We start from the raw sequence: 9120 nt of genomic DNA on the forward strand, positions 1-9120 counted from the left end.
ACTTTCAAGCTACAACAGCAGGTTTGAGTAGGTCCAACAGAGACCATTGGGTTGCAAAGGTGAAAATATTCACTATGTGACTCTTTCACTAATGTTTACCAACCCCTGTGTTAAAGTGTCTCTTCTCTTGACCTAACTTAGGTTCTGTCAGTTTTTTGGTCTGTTTGGCAAGGAATAATCTGCACATGTGGATATTTTCTTAGAATTTTTTTAGATCTATGATATCCATTAATTATTGTCATTAATTCCACTTTTCCATCTCCTGTATTACAGAAGAAATCACAGAAGTCCTCACAGAATTAGTTGCCAATTCAATATGAGTACTTGATATGGATAATGATTCTTTTTTCTTTTTTTTTAATAAGGACATTGTTGACAGTGTAATCTGTTAGGTCAAATCATGACAGTATCATAATGGGACCCATGGAGGAATCTGAAAGTGAGGTCCCCATTGTTCAACTTTCTTCTCCATGATCGACTCCCCATGAGTCCTCTTAGCATCCGAGGGTAAATGTCCAAGTAAATGGGGGTCTCTGCATCTTCTTCTGGGCTTTTAGTGGCTATAGCTCCACCCATGTCTGTTGTCACCTAACCAGGGCAGCAGGCATTCAGGAGGATCCTGTCTCCCTTCCTCTGCTCACTCAGTTTCGTGGCATGGATTCTAGATAGGACCATGGCACCCATCTTTGACACTCCATATGTGAGTGGACCTGTTCTTTGTGTCATCCTTGAACTTGTTCATGAGCCCCACCAGCTCCTCCTCTGCAATAGTCTTATGAACTTCTGCTGCATTCCTGGACTGCAGTATTTAATAGCTCCTGAGCTCATTATGCTAGACACATTGACCACTCTTCCCATAATACAACACAAATAGTGAAATAGAATGGCATGCGTGTGAATCATGAATACCAAAATTGCTTGGATTTGTCCATTTGGGAGACAATTACCAGTTTGCTATGAGTGTTAATGTAGTCCTCCTATATAAGTGAAGGACTTGATACAGTCTTGATCCTTGCAGCACTCATAATGTCTCAGAGGACGTCAGAGAAATGATCTAATGTGGAGCGCGGTGCCCAGATGTCCCATAAAGAAAAGGTAGCCCCTTATACAGGAACGTACTTCAGAAGGTATGTAGGTGTGCACTGCAATCATGAGTAGAGAGCCACTTTCCTTACAAGTCCCCTTTGGGACCATCTTAATATCTCATGGGCACATGGGCAGTGCTCTATGAACGAGTGTCTATCAAACAACAACCAACCAATCAGTTTATTGATGACCTTTTGAAGGAGAACAGACTGCGTGCGATTTGTGGGCTGTCACTCTGCTGTAACCAGGTAAAAACAAATCACCCCATGGGCCAAGGTACATGCTATTTTCTGTATGTTGGGATTTCATTGACTCGGGAGCAGTGAGAAAACTCCAGGCAATATGATCATGGGAAGGGACAATGGAACAGTCCTATGTTAAAGAGATGCTATAAAAAGAAATGCTACAACATGGATGAATCTTGATAACATTATCCAAAATAAAGTGGCTAGTGAGAAAAGACTACTCATTATGTGATTCTCTATATAGGGGATGTGCAGAAAAGTAGATGTTCAGACAGAAAATAGATTAGAGGTTTGCTTATGGCAGTGGGAATGTGAGACCAAGAGGGCTGAGGCTAAGGGTATTTTTTCTCCTTGGTGTGATGACAGTGTGCTAATCTTGAAGTGGTGATTGCTCCACACCTCTGTCCATAAACTAAACTCCACTGAATTGCATTCCTGAAATGGGTGAAGTGTATGATATGTGTATTGTATCTCAGTAAAGGTGTTAAAGGTGTTAATCACACTAATACTCACTAATTCTTTTTTTTTTANATTCCATGGTATAGATAAACCAATATCACTAATTCTTTTTTGAAACTATAGCTAGTATTCCTAAAAGTGAACTTATGTTGACATGCATAAATAGTTTACTAGTTTTATATCTACATGAGTATCTTTAGCCTAATAGAAAGGTTATGAGAATTTATGAATAATAAAAGCTTCAATAGCATTAGGAAACTGTCCCTATATTATGGAAATATCCAGGGAAGACAGTCATGGTCACTTACCTCTCCCATCCAAGTACTAACCAGGCCCAAACCTGCTTAGCTTCCGAGGTCAGATGAGATCGGGCGGGTTCAGGGTGGTATGGCCGTAGACCATGGTCACTTAACTCTGCTCCTTCCCACTAAGGAATGGCAGTGCCAGACAAGTTCAATGACAGAGATAATGCATGACCATATGACTTTCATTAAGTGCTGTTTAGAGATAATTACAGTGATTTCTAGAAAGTGCCTTATTATTAACAGTTTTGTAACATAACACCTTTTAGAAAGGTGTATTAAGTATAGGATTAATGGAACATATATGTCAAATGTTTCATTAAGCACCTCTAAGATTTTAATACTACTTAACATAATTATTTTATTTACAAAAATATTATCTGCGTGTGTAATAATATGATAAACTGTTTTATGATTCAAAATTGCAACACCGAGCAAGAGATATTTGAAAAAGAACACGATTGGGGCAGAGGAACCCACACTGGGTAACTGGTTTACCAGAAAGGCCAATACATTTACTCATAGGGGCTAGGAACTATTTTGTACATACCTTTAGTATAATCATTAGTTGGAGAAACTCTACTAACTTTCTGTAGGCTGTTTGCAAGGAAATAATGACCTTTTTCTATTATGTTGTCTATTGAAGGGAGCCTAGTATCAGCTGTGAACATGCTTACCTGTGTATATGAGGGAAGCCTGACAGAGATAAAAAGCTTTCATAGGTAAAATCCTAGATGTGGATGCTGCAACCAAACCGTCACCCCAGGTCTGTCCCACACACTAACCACATCTCCAGGGGGGCAGGAGGGCTGTCAGCAGGCTTTCACCTTAGAGCTGCGTGTAAGGTAGACTCTTCTGGTCTGACAGCTCGGGACAGGACACACATAGGAATGGGAAGCACTTGTAGAGTTTCCATAGCAGAGTTCCTGATCCAAACATTTTTGTCGTCATAGTGACACATGGCTCTCAAGTGTTATTTCAACTACTCTGAAGTGAAATGCACACAGACTATGTGCTAAGAAGTGTATGGGCTATCCCGACATTCTTATGTTAAGGGTATGTGAGTTCATGTCAGTGTGTGAGATTTGTGTGAATGTGAGTGTGCATTAGAGAGATTGTATGTGAATGTGACTGTGAGTGTGTGACACTGTGTGTGAGGTAGTTTTTAAAAGGGTTGCCCTGTCATAGCCACTGTGAAAAGCATGTCACCCAGGTCAGAAAGGACACTTGCACTCGTAGGGCCAGGTTGTGTGTTGGGCTTACAGTTTATCCAGATCCTTACCCTGATGTGACCAAGGATCTATTTTTAGGAAATCTCTCACTGTCTCCTACTCTGCAAACCTCACTGTCCTAAACCAGAAACGCAGTGATCTATACAACACAATATATTTTAAACATCATCTCATCTGGGGTCACAAACTTCAAGGGCAGTATTTGAGTCTCAGGGAAATTCAGAGTTTGTAAGTCTAAGCTGGTGTTTGTGACCTTTGATGATTTAACATTCATCACATTCCCTGGAAGATTCATGTTTTCTAGTATCAAGAGGACCAGTTTTTCAGTCACTCGACTGATACGGGGTTTTCAGAAAGCACTTCAGTGAACTACTGGGACCTCATCAAGATAAAAAGCTTCTGCATGGCAAAGGAAACAATCAATAAAACTAATAGGCAATTGACAGAATGGAAAAAGATAGTTGCAAATGACATAGCAGATAAAGGGCTAGTATCCAATATCTATAAGGAACTCAACCAAACTCCACACCCGAAAAACAAATAATCCAGTGAAGAAATGGCCGGAATACATGAACGACACTTTTCCAAAGAGGACATCCAGATGGCCTACAGACACATGAAATGATGCTCAGTGTCCCTCATCATCATGGAAATACAAATCAAAACCACACTGAGATACCGTCTCATGCCAGCCAGAGTAGCTAAAATGAACAAGGTGTGAACTAGAGTCAGGAGACTAGATGCTGGTGGGGATGTGGAGAAATGGGCACCCTCCTACACTGTTGGTGGGAATGTAAGCTGGTGCAGCCCCTCTGGAAAACTGTATGGAGTTTCCTCAAAAATTAACAATAGAATTCCCCTATGACCCAGCAACAGCACTGCTAGGAATTTACCCAAGGGAAACACTTCAAAGTTTTAAAATATGCCTCCTGTGGGTTTCTCTGAGGTATTGGGAGTCTTGGAATAAGAAATCATTGACCCAATAGAGCAGAGTCCTTTTATTTCTGTTTCTCTGAACTTATTGGGTAAGGCTTCATTTGAAGAATGGGGATATAGGGAAAATGATTTGAGGATTTTGAGTAGTAGAAAAAACCACTAATTTGGATGTCACATGACCTTGTTCTTCAATGAGCTGCACTTGTGAACTTGAGGTCCATGATTCCTCCAGGTTCTTAATGGGGACCTTATATAAAATGCCTAGCACATCACATCTAGAAATGTCCACCCATCTATCCTTTCTAGAACCAATACGTGAGTGTGTGTGTGTGTGTGTGTGTGTGTGTGTGTGAGATAAGTTTACTATTGTAATTTTCCCTCCAAATTCCTCTAGTGGTTTTTAGGCTACAGGATGTTGCAAAACAGTATCTTTCCAAATAAACTTGAAAATGCCTTGTTTAAGGTTTCCTTGGTAAGTGCAGCCTTAACAAGATTGTATTTCCACCTCATACTTTAAGCTAATATCTGAAGAGCAAGAATGTTCAGATTTTCAGTGCTTGCTCATTTCCTTAGAGATGTTTATACCTTAAAATCTTTTGAAATAAAACCATAGAAAAGACAGTAAAGAGGAACTTCATCTCATCCTTTTAAAGAGAGTATTCTCATTCAGGAATAGGAATTTGGGGGGAATGGGAGGGAAACGATATGGAATGTGGGAAGGGGTTTACATGGCCTTGATATTGATTGCCTGGTTAAAATTGGTGGTGGGCACCTGGGTATTGTAGGTTATTATTTTGTTTTTTGTGGCTACATTATTTAAATAAAACATTAAAAAGTTTTTTTTTAATGTTTTATTTATTTTTGAGATAGAGACAGCATGAGCAGGGGAGGGTCAGAGAGAGAGGGAGACACAGAACCTGAAACAGGCTCCAGGCTCTGAGCTAGGTGTCAGCACAGAGCCCGACGCGGGGGTCGAACCCACGAACCGTGAGATCATGACCTGAGCCGAAGTCGGACACTTAACCAACTGAGTCACTCTGGCGCCCCAGTAAACCTCTTTTTAAAGATAGGATTAAAAAATAATATCTACTATCCCTCAATGTCCTTAAGGTAATAATTCTGTCTTTTGGTTTGTCCTTCCATGTCAAAAAGTACAGCAAACATTGGCCTTTTGAATGGGTTCTGAGCCCAGAGACAACTGGTGGAAGTCATCCAAGAATGTTCTTTGTCTCCTGGTTTCTGAAGTATGGGGCAGGTGGGACAGTATTTGCTTTTGAATATCCTCCCTTGGATTTCTCTCTGATAGTGTCACTAAAGGGTGTAAAGTTATGGTAACACCAACTACTGTGGCTGCTATTTCCCCAAATAATGGAAGAATTCTGGTGTTTTCAAAGAAAAGACAACCCTGCTCTTACACTGAAGATATAGCTTGCATTTCCATGTCCATGAGTCTAGTTTTCCTGAGGCAAGGTTTGATTAGAGCCTGCCTTATCAAATCAGGAGAGCAATCATTCCTCATTCTTGTCCAAAGCCAATACACAGCAGACACCCACACTGTTCAGTAAGTGAGAAAACAATCAGCTGGAAGTGAGTTTTGCCTTCTAGGGAGATACATGTAGGATGTGTGGTGCCGGCACACGGAACTCGTCCCACAACAATGTTGTGAATAAAGGAGTCGGGAGATATTTGAGAGCTACCCTTTGGGTACCAATGAAACCAGTTGTAGAGGAAGTGGTAGAACATTCCAGGACAGAAGAGGATATGTGGGCAGAACTAAGAGTAAACTATACATACATGTACTCACTCAGGCCAGACATCCTAGTCTTTTTAAAAGTGTCATCTTACTTAATCAGTGTAATGAATGGGTGGTGGTTCCCACATCACACTAATGTGGGGGTAAATATAACGGTAGTTTACAATCAAGGAATTATGGCAGTTTGTTTTCTTCAGACCATTGAACAAGGTGAGGGGAGTTGATGGGCCTGGACCTTGGCAGATCTGATGACAGACATCACTACAAGTTATGCTTAAGATTGGACTTTGCTCCTGAGGGGCTTTCAGGAGTGAGTGTGCTCTCAGAGAGTACAGAGAATAACTTGAAAGGAAAAGACAGAAGCACCTTTTCTTAGGAAGGTTGTGGTGGTCTAGAAATGACAGCTGAATCTGTTGGAGAGCTGGAATGAAGAAGGTTGGGGAAAATCCAAGGATAACTGTTAGGACCTGGTCAGTGATAATCAGGAGGTGGGCATGCTGACCTCATTTATCATGGTGGGTGGATGGTGGGGCCTATGACCAGGATGATATTGGTTAAGTATAAGTGTCATCTGGACATGTTTTAGATGGTTAGATGGGGGTGTGATTGGGGGACTGGAGAGCTGGGATTTGAGGAGGGAGGGGAGGACATCAAGATGAGAGGGAGGGGCAGGAAGAGAACAATGTGGGTCTTGAGCTCTGGGAATGTTCTCGGCAGGTGACAGATTTTTGTGGGCCCCAACAAGTTTGGAGAGTCTACTAGCCTCAATAAAATCACAGAGGGAAGGAGAGGGAGAAGAAAGGTCCACGAAGGAATCCCCATGGAAGTGCACCTGTGAGGGGCACAGAGTCAGGAAAAGGCCTCTGTGAGGAGAGTTTGGAATGAAGACATGAATGTGATGAAAGAGCAGTTGTGAAAGACCAGCACGGCAGAGGACACTGCTGAGTGCTGGACCTGTGTGTACAGAGTCCTGAGGAGAAGGCCACCTGTCCCGGTGAGGATAAGGCTGATGGGGCTGAGCAAGGAGAGGGAACAGGGCCCTTAGATGAGGTCAGGAAGTCAGGGGCCAGACCATGTCAGAAACACCACCCCTTAGACCCCTCGTCACACCTACCCTGGGGTTTCATTAGAGGCAGTAGTTCTGTGCACACACCTCGGGTACCATAGAAGTTAGTTTTCATTGTCACTTCTACTTGAATATGTAAGGGTGTATGATCACCAACTTGTAGCGGGGAAGGAGAATAGATTAATGTGTTAGCCATCGAGAAAATTCCATAAAGTGACAATATCATTTTTGTTATATGTGTAATCTGGTCAATTCTCAGTAGTGTGCAGGTTAGTGAACAGTCTACCCCAACATTTATTATCTGACTGGTTGATGCTGTGTAGCTCTGTATGTTGGCACCACTGCAAGAAGCTAAGATGAGGTGCACATGCCATCTCTGCACATGGCCCTGGGGGATTTTATGTATTTTAAAATAATTTAAAAATTCATGGGGCTGCTCAAAGTCCAATCAGAGAGTAACTTGGAAAAACCTAGGTGAGGTCCCTGAGAGCCTGACCTATGGCAATGCCAAGGTCCTCTGGGTGGAAAAGCTTGCAACTTTTGGAAGGTTCTGTTCTTCCTGTGCCCTCAGTCCATCTTCTTCCCTAGGGAGAACATTTTAGATTGTCTCGTGAGCTATGGCCCCAGAGCGGCCATTTAGACAGCAGCCCCAACACATCCTGGGTGGTCCCCTAAGGGAGTTTCCTGGCCTAAGAGTTCCCATATCCTTACTGTCAAAGAAGACCCCTGCATTATTGACCAACAATCTAGGCACCTGTACTCCTTGCAAAGGATGCCGCACAGGGTACGGATGCTCTGTAGGTCATTGATGTCCAGCAGGTAGAAGTGAGAACTCAGGCCCTCGGCCTGGAGCTGCTGCACGGCCACCTGTCCCCACGCCTTGTCCTGTGACGTAAGCACTACGTCCCTAGGGAACTGCTGGCACCGGTCTCGCACGATGGCAAAGCTGATGCCCTCGTTTGTCCTGCTTACCACTGTCACGCGGGTGTCTGAACACATGGCTGTGTGGAGTGCAAGAGAGGCCTTGTGTGTGGAGCAGATGGTGCTGTGGCCCACACAGAGGGCTCGTGATGCAAAAGTCTGACCATAGTCATAGATGCCAGTAGAACTGTGTTCTGAGATCCAGTGCTATGATTCCTAGCCCCCGAGGCCCTACCTCTGTCCCACTATGAAAGGAGGGGCCAGAGTTCCAGAAGGTTTCCTAATGATGCTGTACCAAATCCATACCTCCTAGGGCTGCACCCTGAGGCCAAGCAGGACTGTGTCCTCTTAGGATCCCTCCTTTGAGCCAGTGTTGGTTCTGGTTAGCCTGGTCTGCTCCCCAAAGAATGGTATTGGTCATAGGTTAGTAGGGGCTAGAGATTCATGGTAGGTGAACTAAAATTATTTTGGAGAAATGTCAACAGGAACAAAGGAGTACAGATATTATCTTGAAAACGTGTCCTTCCTCTTCAGAATAGGAATGGATGCTTTCTTCCCAGATGCAGTGAAATTACTTTTGCAGGGAAACTGCCTCTTGTTATATTAGGAGAAACTCAAGACGGAGAACCAGAGAATTAGGTCCTGTGCTGAGAGTGGGGTGTGGGCAGGATTCCCCCCTCTGTGTGATTCCTAGTGGGCCCCGAGTGGGAGGGAACGTTTATGAAGCTCACTGTGGCCAAGGAGTTGCTTGGCATGTTTGATCTAACGTTTACATAATCTCCTGTTTGCCTATACTGTCTATTTCTTGTGTTTGTCCAAGGTCAGAGTTGCTAAGTGTTATATGTATATATATTATTATTTATTATTTTTAAAATATAAAGGGAAAAAGATCTCAGTGATACTGGGGTATATTTCCAACCAGCAGTTGATATGCTAATGTTTTGTCCTAGATTTTGTTTTGCGTCATGGGTCAGTTTAGAAAAGCCAAATAACAGAGAGAAAATTAATAGTCATTCTGAAAGCAAAGACTTTGAAAGGATGGACCCTACCCTTGCTCGTAGGGACCATCAGTTCTCATTTCTGTCAGCTTGAAACCCCCGAGGAAGAGTGAAAAATAATC

The 9120-nt window shown here is 42.8% G+C and overlaps 1 pseudogene; it reads right to left on the reverse strand.

Annotated features, from left to right (window-relative positions):
• Positions 1 to 409: 409 nt before the first annotated feature.
• LOC144232579 (carbonyl reductase [NADPH] 1-like) lies at positions 410 to 8078 on the reverse strand (annotated as a pseudogene).
• Between the last annotated feature and the right edge of the window lie 1042 nt (positions 8079 to 9120).

The sequence above is a fragment of the Crocuta crocuta genome, unplaced genomic scaffold, assembly GCF_008692635.1.
Source record: "Crocuta crocuta isolate KB4526 unplaced genomic scaffold, BGI_CrCroc_1.0 scaffold84, whole genome shotgun sequence".
Taxonomy (NCBI): domain Eukaryota; kingdom Metazoa; phylum Chordata; class Mammalia; order Carnivora; family Hyaenidae; genus Crocuta; species Crocuta crocuta.